Raw genomic sequence first — 12815 nt, forward strand, 5'->3', positions numbered from 1 at the left:
AAGACACAATGCATGAAAGAAATAATCAATAAGTTGAACTTTATTAAAACTTCTGCTCTGCAAAAGACACTGTCAAGAGAATTAGAAGACAAGCTACAGAGAAACTATTCACAAAAGACACATCTGATAAGAGACTGTTATCCAAAATACACAAAGAACTCTTAAAACTCAACAATAAGGAAACAAAAAAACTTGATTAAAAAATGGGCAAAAGAGCTGAAGAGACCCCTCACCAAAGAAGCTATACAGAGGGCAAATAAGCACATGAAAAGATGCTCCACATCATATGTTATCAGGAAAATGCTAAATAAAACAACAATGACATACCACTGCATATCTATTAGAATGGTCGAAATCTGGAATACTGATGACGTCAAATGCTCATGAGGATGTGGAACCACCGGAACTCTCATACACTGTCGGTGGGAATGCAAAATGGTTCAGCTACTTTGGAAAAAGTTTATCGATTTCTTATGAAACAACCATGCTCTTACCATACAGTCCAACAATCACACTTCTTGGCATTCACCCAAAGAAGACGAAAACTTATGTGCACACAAAAACCTGCACATGGATGTTTATAGCAGCTTTATTCATTACTGCCAAAACCAAGATGTCCTGCAGTGGGTGAGTGAATATAATGGGATATTATTCAGAGCTAAAAGCAAATGAGCTATGAAGCCATGAAGAGACACAGAGGAACTTTAAATGCATATTATCAATACAAGTGAAAGAAGCCAATCTGAAAAAGCTACATACTGTAGGATTTCAACTATATGATATTCTGAAAAAAGGCAAAACTACGGAGACAATAAAAAAAAATCACTGATTGCCAGGGTTTTGGGTGGGGTGGGGTGAAGAATAGGTGGAGCACAGAGAATATTAGGGCAGTGAAAATACTCTATATGACATTATAATGACAGATATGTGTAATTATACTTTTGTCAAAACCCACAAAATGTACAACACGAAGAGTGAACCCTAAGTTAAACTATAGACTTTGGGTGATTATGATATGTCAGTATAGGTACACCCTTCATAAAAAATGTACCATTTTGGTGAGTGATGTTCATAATGGGGGAGACTATGTGTGTGTGTGGTCAGGGGTACATGAGAAATCTCTGTGTTTTCCCCTCAATTTTGTTGTAAAACTAGAACTGCTTTAAAAAAAAAAAAGGAGAGCAAACATTTTCATTAGTAATTCTTATCTTAGATGTACAAAAATGATAATTATTTGAGGTCTCCAGCACATTATGTATTTATATGTACATATATAAATTAAGTGCCTCACTTTCTGACAGCTTTAAAATCTGGTTGAAAAAAATAGTCAACAAATTATGTCATAAGGATTCTTAACTGTAGACTAAAGGGTGCCCTTTTCAAAAGACAAGTGATAAAACTTCTATTTTCAGCCAGGATCCCAGAGGATAGTTCTGAGATGACTCCTGGTTGGTTTATGTTAAAGTTCATTGTTTTAAATGATTCTTTCTTTACCACATGATTCTTTCTGTAAACAATAAGTATAGTCTTTGGAGGATTCCTTTTTTTCCTTTTACTTAACGTATCATATTTGTATTGAGCTTTTCAAACCCCCAGGATTGACAAGCCAACAATTATAAAGTACTTTAGAGGCATGGAATATAATTAGAATATATATTTTAACTGAAGATTATAATAACACTTTCTTTTTATTCAAGCTGATATTGGCACTTTATGTATCAATAAATTTCCATACAAAGACAGAGCTCCTCCATGTTTGAGTCTTCATCAGACACAAACTTTCCTGAATCCATTAGCTTTTCTCTAACTAATACATGAGGTCTGATATCTTAACTATTAAGTATCCTTAAGAAAAGCAATGGAAATGTTTGGCGAGTTAAAGTTATTTCAACCACCATAGTTCTTTCAGAAGCCTTTATCAGCTATAATAACCAGTCCCTCTAAAGGTGTCTATTTCATTCTGCATTACCAGCAATCCTTATACAATATACCTACTCTCCTCTGGTAATATTCTATCCTGTGTGAACTAATTTCATATGTGGCAGCAGAATACAAAAATACAAGAATAACAACTTTTATTACGTGTTCACTAAGCAAGCATATTACATATGTTATCTTAGGTAAGCCTCATGAGAAAGAAAGAAAGAAAGAAAAAGAGAGAGAGAAAGAAAAGAAAGAAAGAAAGAAAGAAAGAAAGAAAGAAAGAAAGGAAGGAAGGAAGGAAGGAAGGAAGGAAGGAAGAAAGAAAGAAAGAAAGAAAGAAAGAAAAGGAAAGAAAGGGAGGTTTTATTTCCACTGGTTTTTTTTTTTTTTTTGAGGAAATTAAAGCTCAGAAAGTTTTAAAAGATGAAATTATTTTTCCAAAAATATGCAGTTAAAAAGTGATGAAACCAGAATTTGAATCTATAATATATCTGCCTAACTCCAAAGCCTATTATTATGATATCATACTACACTGTATTTCACATTTGTAAAATAATTATAATAATGTTTCTCTTGGGACAGTTGTTAAGATAGTTAAGGTGTTTATAAAGTGCTGAGTTCAAGCTCATCAATGCTTGAAGACAGTAGCCATTCAATCAATTGTACACAGATTTTCGTACCCAAAAGTGGGTGCTTCTGCATGTACCAAATATCTAAAAATGTAGAACTGGCTTTCAAATTGGATAAGGGGCAGAGCCTGGAAGAGTAGGGAAGTGTATGGTAGGAAAAAAAACCTGTATCATCTTAGAAAACTCTGAGGTCATTATAAACAGACTATTGGTAAAAATATGGACATTAAATATACTGCAGGTGAAGACACAGAAGGAAATAAGGAGAACAACAGAGAAAATCTATATCATCTTAGACAATAACTACATCATCATAAATAGAATTTGGGTAGAAATATGAGTGTGAAATCATTGCTGTTGAGGGATCAGAAGGAAATGAGGGCAGTGTTATTGGAAACTGGAGGAAAAAAGATTCTTGCTATAGAGTGACAGAAACTTTAGTTGTATTTTGTCCTGAGGTTAGGCAGAAAGCAAAACTTGCAAATGATGAATATGGATATTTATCTAGGGAAATTTCTAAGCAAAGTGTTGAAGATGCAACCTGGTTTCTTCTTGCTCCTTATAGTAAAATAGGAGAGGAAAGAGATAAGTTGAAGAAAGAAGTGTGAAGCAATAAGGAACCAGGACTTGGTGATTTGGGAAATTCTCAGCCTATCCAGATTTCAAAATGTGTTTAAATTAGGAGATTCCTGGCCAGAAAAGTATGCTCTAGAGAGAAAGCCAAGGATGTAGCTGGACAACATTCTACTAGTGCCTCAAAAGGACCAAAATGTTGGAATGTTCAGTCACATAGAGGACTCTTTGAAGAGCTTAGGTGTATGAATGGTGAATCCCAACATCCATCTCAGTAGAGGCCAGGAATAAAGATGTGTTTATCCAGGGATGATTTGTGAAGGAGCCTCTTGTCTAATGAACTGAATCCCCCAGACACAAATGGGAGACCCACAAGGATTTTTAGAATGTTATATCGTTGGAAACACCACCAGTTTGGACTGAAAGGGACAAAGAGAAGATTAAAAGAAGGAAGGCTATCTGAAACCCCAAAAGTTTTTAAGGCAGGAAGCAGGTTGATGAAACCACTTGGCCCCAAGCATATTCTATCTTTCAAAATAAAACAAGGACTCTGAGGGCAAAGCCACAGGTCCAGAGGACAGATGGCAAGCCACAGAGGATGATTTCCAGGACTTGAACCCTATTAGAGTTTGCCCAGCTGGATTTTTGAAATTGCTTGGGACTGGTGACTACATTTTTCCTTCCATTTTATTCCTTTGGATCAGGAATATCTACAACTATTAACTGTTATACTATGTCTGCCTCACCATGGTATTTGGGAAGGAGATAACTTTTTTTTTCCAGTTTCACAGGCCCACAGATGGAGAGGAATTTTGCCCCATGATGGATTATACCAAGAGCCTCAACCATACCTAATTTAGATGACTGAGATGATGAGATTTGGGCCTTTTGAACCGGTAAGAGTCAACTGAGATTTTGGATTTGATTGGATGCTGTAATTTGTTGAGACTTTGGGGAACACTGCGGGGAGATGAACACAGTTTGTGAGATGGACATGAATCTTTGGGGGCCAGAGTTCAAACTGTGCAGTAGGCTGGATAATGGCTCCCCAAAGATATTATATCCTAATCCCTGGAATTGGTGAATATGTTACCTTTCAAGGTAAAAGGGACTTTGCAGGTGGGATTAAGTTAGGAGCTTGAGATGGGGAGATATCCTGGATTAGCCAGGGGACCCCAACGCAAGAGCTAGGCTGTGGAGTCAGAATGGAAGGAGGTGATGATGACAGAAGCAGAGGTTGGAGTGACTTGCTTTGAATATGATCACAAACCAAAGAATGCAGTTGACCTTGAGGAGCTGGAAGAGTTATGGAAACATATTCTCCCCTAAAGCCTCCAGAAAGAACACAACTCTGCAGATACCTTGATTTTAGCCCGTAAAACGCATTTATAACTTCTGACCTCCAGAAATATATGATGATAAATTTGTGGTGGGTTATTACAGCAGTAATAGGAAACTAACACAATATAGTAATAATAACTTATTATTATGCCCTTTAATGTTTACACTTAGCCATTGTGATAGGTATCTTTCTTGAGTACAGTATTCCGATTATTTTCTTAAACAGAAGATATTGAGAAGGGGAACACTTCATCATGAAGAAGGGTCCTCATTTTGTTTATTGCCTGATGTGTTATGTTACAATAAAGTGAAATATACATTAAATATACATTTTAAAAAGGACTATTTTAAAGATTTAATATTTGCTATTTATAACATTTAAAAAATTTTTTGATCTACATCAGTTCAAACGTCTAGATAATATCATTTTGCTTCCAGTAATCCCTTTTACCCTTGTAATTTGCAACTGCAATCTATAAGGATTCGGGTAACTACAATAGCAGAGTTGCTACCAATTTTTCTAAAATGTGAAATGGAAACTGAATTTTACAAGGAGCTTTCTATTTGGCTTAACAAAATCGATAGAAATGTACTAAAAATGAACTTTTGAAAGAAATTTGTGCATGGCTTTTGGGGTTGGTCTAAATTTTGGAGCCATATGGCTTAATACTTTAAGCATTCTTTTAAACCTTTTTGATTGCACAGTCTTATCATCACATATTTTATGCACAACCTACAGTATGTAAATTTCTGTATTTATACACTTTATTAACTTACTATATTATATATATGTTATATCATATACAAAAACAATTTTTAAAGAAAGAAACACAAAAATCGAAATGAACTTCTTACGTATTTTCTTCTCACACCCCAGTAGGTCATTTTATACACCTGCAGAGACATGCCCAGCCAATCTGGAGGCTGCTGGTTGTAAAGCTTGGATAGTAGAGACAAGCAGACGCATTTGGGGGTCAACTCCTCTTCTACTATCCACTGTGATCTCTGACAAATTGGATTGGTTGATTGAGTGAATTAATTTACTTAAAAGCACATCACAATACTTAGCACTGTTCCCGGAAATTAGAAAGAGTTTAACCAACATTAAGGTGGTAGTTGTGGCTATTACTATCATATTTGCCTTAAAAACATGTTAGACTTTTTGCTGGTGTTTCTTCTGGGTTTTGGCCATGTTTGGGGAAAAAATTGACTTTCTGGATAACAGTCTTCATTCTTGGGAAATGAATGTATTTTTAATTTTCACCATCTCTCTCCACCTGCTCTGTTGATCTTGTTCTGATCACTCTGCCTTGCACCAGCATTTGTGATCTTCCTATGAGTTTGCATGTGTAGGTTTGGTGATGTAAGGTTTGTGTTTGCATGTGTTTTTCCGTGAGAGACTTCTGGAGAACAGAAACATTTTCCGTTCTTTATAACTTCAGTCCTGCCCCTTACATAAACTGAAACATAAAATGCTTTCTTACTCAAATTTTGTATTATGAAGAGCATTCCCCAAGATGATGGGATACTGTTGGTTCAGTGAGAGGCACACCTTCTCACTTACAAGAAACAAGGCTTTAAAAAAGGCGTTCTCGTGTTTTCTTCTCCATCTCTCAAAACTTCTCGGTTCTTCTCACCAGGCATGGTCAACACACCCTGTATTTATTTATTTATAAAAGTTATGTTCCCTTATTTTCATTGAATGCACACTCTTATAACAGTTTGCAATGAATTAAGTGCTTTTCCGTTTGTGAAAGGCGTTGTGTAAGTCCCCTCAGCGGCAGCAGCTTGATTTAGTGGGAAGAGAGATTGCTGGCGTCTTACACTTGAATCCAAGAGATGTGTATTCCTTTGTGTTTTGAAACTACCACTTCCTCCTTTAACTGCCCACCCCTCCTACACACACACCCACTCGGGGCAGTCAGGTGTAAAATTAGAAGGGAAAAAAATAATACAAGCACGGAAAATATGAGATAACATTTCTAAAAATAATTCTTGTAGAAGAAGCAGTCCACTTGGAAACCCATAAGAGGGTGTTAAGTCCTCTCCAGGCTGGATTTCTCAATTCTTCTTCTTTGGTGCTGCCCTTAGTAGCCAACTAGCACCTTACATTTCCCAATAACTTTCCTGTGTCCCTTACCCACGATTTTATAAGATTGCCCAACACACGATGCAAGTTTCTTTTTATATCCTAGAGAAGTACGTGCTCCCACTACACCTCCTTTCTTGCTTACTTCTTCCTCTTATGTCTTTGTTTACTTCTGTCCACTGGGCAGGACCAGCCCTTTGTTAAGCTGTGAAATTGATAAAATGTTCTTTAGCCTTCTCCAAGTTCAGGCACCTTTCTACAGCAAGCTGCTGCGAAGTCTCGTGAAAGAATTATGAAGCCCATTCTCTGCATCTCCTAATAATTAAAACTAGGGCAGGTCGGAGAGAAGTTATGGGAAAAGAGAATTTAAATCAGAATGGGGAAAACTCGTTTTCTAACAAAAGCTGCCCAAGAATAAGACTGATTTGGGGGAGGATGCAAAACAGTTCCTGGGCCGGGGGAGTGACTTATAATAAGGGTGGCTGACAATGGTTTATGCAGTGAGAGGCATATTCTATGAGTTAGAATCCAGGAAGATATAGATATAGATATGATTATACGTATTTAAAACAAATAACGCATTCTCATTGTAATAAGTAAATCAGAGGTGAAGAAAGAAGGAAAAAAACACACAAATTTCTTTTTTCCTGTCCCCCGAAATCCCAGTGGAAATAATTTTGGGTGTTTCATCCTATCCTTTTTCTATGTCCTTTTTCTTAGCTCTTTGGGAGTAGTTCATATAAATATGTCTTATTATGGCAGTTAGAGGGATCATGTTAAATATAGTTCACCACTCCAGGGTTTAAAATCTTCCAGTGGGTCCCACTTTACACAGAGTCGAAGGCCAAGTCCAGGGATGCTCTAGTCTCCTCACTCCCACTCTGCCCTCATCTCCTGCCTCTCTCCCTCCGTCACTGCTCCCCACCATCTCCCTCCAGCCCTGAGGCTCCTGGACCTGTCTGTGCTCTCTGCTTGGACTACTCTTTTCTCTGATATTCATGCGACTCATTCTTTCATCTTCTCAATGTCTTTGTTCAGATATAATTTTCTCAATAACTCTTCTGTTTTCCCACCCTGTTGCTCTGCCTGTTTCATATATAGGGATTCAAGGAGATTCCAAACCGATACCACTGCTGTAGTATCCTCCCCAGAAACCTACTGCGTGTTTGCCTTTAGCTCAACAAATGGGTAGGAGTTATGCTAGTATACTTTATGTTCTCACAGTATACCCTTTCAAAATTCTTTTTAACCTTGTGTTTGATCATTGAATCTTCCACTTGGGAGATCTCTCCATCCTCTCCCCTCATGGCTGGGATTCTCAGGTTGTCCGTTTGGCTGCCCAGAAGCCCCTAACGGCCTGCCTCTGTTTAGCCCGGCTGTTTCTGGACCATGCGTTAGTCTACGCTCTTTATCAAAATTTATTTGTTTTTGTGGGAACTTTTCCAAAAGACAGATTCATTGGGGGGAAAAGCTGAAAAACCCATCTATTTCCTTAAGAAGCCAAAGGATTGCATTTCAAATGGGAGGCTTCAGACACCAAAGTAAGCATTTTTCCTGCTTCCTCTAAAATGTGTTCTGTACCTTCAGTCTTAGAGAATATTTCTTCTTTCCTTGAAGTCCAGGGGAATTCAAAGCAATTTGAAATCTATCATGATTCCTCAAGGATAAATTTTATCACTTAAAGAACATGCTGCATCTAGATAGGAAAGGTCAACGACAAAAATGACTTTCTAGCCACCCCTTAGCTGTTTGGGAGTACTTACTTTTTCATCTAGTTCCTGAAAGCAAGAAACCAGAGAGTAAAAACACTGTGAGGTACAGAGATAACTGCAATTTCACAGGAAGAGACGTGTCATAAGAATTCGTGTACCGATTGGGAATTCCCTGGTGGTCCAGTGGTTAGGGCTCTGCACTGTCATTGCCGAGGGCCCAGGTTTGATCCCAGGTCGGGGAACTAAGATCCCACAAGCCGTGAGGCCAAAAAAATTAAATACATAAAATTAAAAAAAAAAAAAAGAATTGGTGTACTGATTGAAAATAAATGATATAATCTTGATATTGATATCTACCCAGAGTTACATATTGCTAAATTGATTTTCTGTTCTCTCTCACAGTTTTTAATTCAATTTAGTTAATATTTTTCTTTGCCTTTGCCAGCTCAAAAACAGAGGGGACAAAGTTTTCTTTGACTCCTAGTTTCTCTTTACTATTCTTTCTGATAATGTTTATAGCTGTGTTGGCCTCCATCACCCAGTGATAAGTAGACAAATGAAACAGAACCTCTAATAATATTGGACTAATATCTGTGGTGTTTCTAGGAAAGGCAGCACTGTACCTGGGGTGGGTAGAGATTATGCGATTCACAGCTTTTTTTTTTTTAATTAAGCAATTACATTTAAGATTACTTTTCCAGTAAAAACATAAAGCTAATCCTCTGATTTCCTAATATCAACTACATTTTTTAAAAAATGCATCAACTATCAGATAACACTTGTCAAATTTTCCTGATGTGTTAGATGGAAGTGTATACACACATGTTTCATTGTCACAGGAGTCTCTAAACCTTCTCTCATTATTTATTTCACTAATATAATACGTGTTGACGTCAATACTCTTTCCTTGCTTCCAATTTTATTCACTCCATGATGGTATCAAATCGTTTCCTGAATGAAAGAGAGACTCATAAATATTTTATTGTGGCCCAATCGTTATGTCAAGTGCTTCCTGATCTCTTGATCTTCCTGAACTGTTTATTTTTTGTTTTTTAATAGGACGTGGTTTGGTCACAGTGTGTGGAATAAATGACATTTTTGGAGGTTGACATTAGCCATGCTATCTGGAATATTTTACACGTGAGTTTAATCATACTTTGCCCTATTTTTTTTTTCCTGCAAGTTGCAGTAGAGTCCATTATTTCTAAAATATGGCAAATATTTCCTTGTATTAATAGCGGTGAATTTCATTTTCACTCTGTATCTTCCTTAATGTCTATTGAGCTGATAAGGAATTATTTTATAAGCACTATGTGCAAAGGCTTGCACCAGACAAAGAAGACTGCTACTTCCAGTTGCATCATTCGGACAAGGTATCTCATTCCAAGAAATTTTAAGTTCGATTTTTGGAGAAAAGTGTCTTTTAGGACCTTAAAATCTTCTCAATCAATTGTTCAGTTCCATGACTAATCTAGCTTTAACTTTTTAAAAGTCAGTTTGCAATGATTTATGATGACGCAGGGAGAGACCATTTGCCCGAAATCAGTGCTACCATGAGACCCCAACATAAAAGGCCGTGCAGCCAAAGTGAATGAAAAATACTTGTAAAATATTCAGCATAATATAATTAATAGCAAAACTCCCAAATTTATTCTGAAACGTCACCTTTAGTTTGAAATAATACAATAAGCAAAATTGAGAGTTTTACTTGAAAGAGGATACAATCTTTTTTTTTTTTTTGACCACACAGCTTGCAGGATCTTAGTTCCCTGACCAGGGATCAAACCTGCGCCCTCAGCAGTGAAAGCATGGAGTCCTAACCCCTGGACCACCAGGGAATTTCCAACAATCTTGAGACTGTAGTGTGATTTCTTCCAGTTACCTTGATTCAAACAATGGACACATGTCCAAGAAGAAAATTGGATTTCTGTATATCATCTGGTTTTAACTTTGATATACACTTCCAAATATAATTAAATTAAATTAATACTTCGACAGAAACTCTGCTTTTTAGGAACTATATCTAAATTAGTCATGCTCTGTTTGACAGAAAACTGGGCATTTTACTGTTCAAAAGTAAAATCTAAGTACGTAGAGGTTATGCTCCCAGGGAGTCTGAGATATCAGTCCTACAATATAGTTCAAGTCAAAGTTCCAAGCTCCAATCCACAAAGCCCCAGGGCCCCGCAAAATAACAAGTGTTAAATCCTGCTTCCAGAATAAGGCAAGAATTGCAGCTTATGAGAAATGAACTGAAACTTTGGTGCACTTGTCCACCAGTATCTTTCTCTGCCTTGTTTTCTGCCCAGGGAACTTAACGATAGGAACTACGAAGCCCAGGGTCTTTTCCTCTGGCTTCGGGCTCTGCTGTCTCAGTGAGAGTTGCCAGCAGGAGAACAGAGCGGTCCTATAGCCCTCTGCCCCTTTCTTGCTGGGCTGTCACTCTTTACCTGTGGCTTTTGCCGGGTGACCCTCTTCAACATCTACAACTCTCTCTGGGCTCTATATCACAACCTTCTCTTCTCTCATCTGCAGGCTTAGAGGGTTTCTGGCTGAGCTTCCTACTCTCAGGAGCCTCTGGGCACTTCACCATTTCTTTATGATTCCGTTAATCGTGCCCGTACATCAGCAAATGTCCCTTCTCTTTGAACTCTCTTCAATTAACCCTTTGAATTAACTGAGTGTTTTACCTGTTTCCTGCCAGAACTCTGTCTGATACACTTGGTTCTGGCTTCCCCCTCGCCACAACCATTTAAACTGGTCACTCTACTCAGAGCCATTTCTTCTCATGTAGTGTAGGAACAACACACCAGAAAAACATAATGGCATACCACACGCCAGAGTGAATGCTTATCACATGCGAGAAAATCCGCCAGGTAGTTTGTCTGCATTATCTCAATTATAGACTCGCAACAACCCTAGGAAGTAGCTACACTTATTATTTCCATTTTACAGGTGAAGTAAGTAACTTAGCTGAAATCTCTCAGTAAGCTGTGAAGCAGCGCTTCAATCCAGGACCACTCGCTATGGAAACCCAACTTTTAATGACTTGACTTTCTTTCTTTTCTGCATAGGTAGCTGCCTACAGAGCTGACATGAGTGACAAAACAAGAAGTTTTTGTCCATTGACAGAGGAATGGATAAAGATGTGGTACATATATACAATGGAATATTACTCAGCCATTAAAAAGGAATAAAAAATGTCATTTGCAGCAACATGGATGGCCCTAGAGATTGTCATACTAAGGGAAGTAAGTCACACAGAGAAAGACAAATATCATATGATATCACTTACATGTGGAATCGAAAAAAAGATGATACAAATGAACTTATTTACAAAACAGAAGCAGACTCACAGACTTCAAAAACAAACTTATGGTTACCAAAGTGGGAAAGGGGGGGAGGGATAAATTGGGAGATTGGGACTGACATATACACATTACTATATATAAAATAGATAACTAATAAGGACCTACTGTATAGCACAGGAAACTATACTCAATACTCTGTAATGACCTAAATGGGAAAAGGACCTGAAAAAGAATGGATCTATGTGTATGTCTTTGCTGTACACCTGAAACTAACACAACATTGTAAATCAACTATACTCCAATATAAAATAAATATTAAATTAAAAAAATAAAAAAGAAGTCTTTTTGTCTTAAAGTATCCAAATATTCTCTTGACCTTATGTGAGTCTGAGATTCCTACTTTGAAACATCTATAGCTCAATGACAACACTATTATACCCAAAATTCTACCCAATTGAAGGAAGAAGCAAGTGGACCATGCATGAGACGTGGCATCCGTTGGTAGTTAGTAACTTGGAAGCACAGAGTGACTGGTGTAAAGTCTGTACATATGTACTATGGACAGAGAAGATGCCACACAAAATGAGTATCTCTCACATAAACACTGGTGTCAGCAGAAGACCCAAGCTTGGGAAATGTAATTAAAGATCCCCAAATCATTGTAGAGAAGTAGTGGGGAAAGGGAGGATGGACCAAGAGAGGTTCCATTAATACCACCTCCTCAGAGTTTGACAGCTTGGTTCTGAAGATACACATCTCCTGTTTCACGTGTTTGACTAAGGCCTGGCTTTTTCATTTAAGTGTCCATTTTATTTTCCCCAGTGTCATTCACAATGGTATTCGGAAGTTTAACAAAATGCCCAAGCAATAAATTCCCTAGAGTAATGTCCCTGTGAGGTTCAAATTATCATCCAAAGAGTTTTCAGCCTAAGAGTCTTAGACTGTCTAACCAAAATGATCCACTACTTGGGTTATATTAGGATCACCTTTTTAAAGCGTGCCTTACAATTCTCTATTTTTAATATAACTTTAAAATTTCATTTTATTCTTCCGATTTTTAGTTATTTTCTATTTTTTTCTTCCACTAATTCATTTATTCTCTCCTCTTTCAAATTTTCCTCCTCTGAACTCCATCAGATATTATGACTTTTTCAGGAATCAGGGCTGCCTAGCTGTTGAACTGTTCACCTGTGACAATTCTCATCAGGCAGAGACACCTGGAAGATGTGCCCCCGGG

The sequence above is a fragment of the Eubalaena glacialis genome, chromosome 19 (genome assembly GCF_028564815.1).
Source record: "Eubalaena glacialis isolate mEubGla1 chromosome 19, mEubGla1.1.hap2.+ XY, whole genome shotgun sequence".
NCBI classification, from domain to species: domain Eukaryota; kingdom Metazoa; phylum Chordata; class Mammalia; order Artiodactyla; family Balaenidae; genus Eubalaena; species Eubalaena glacialis.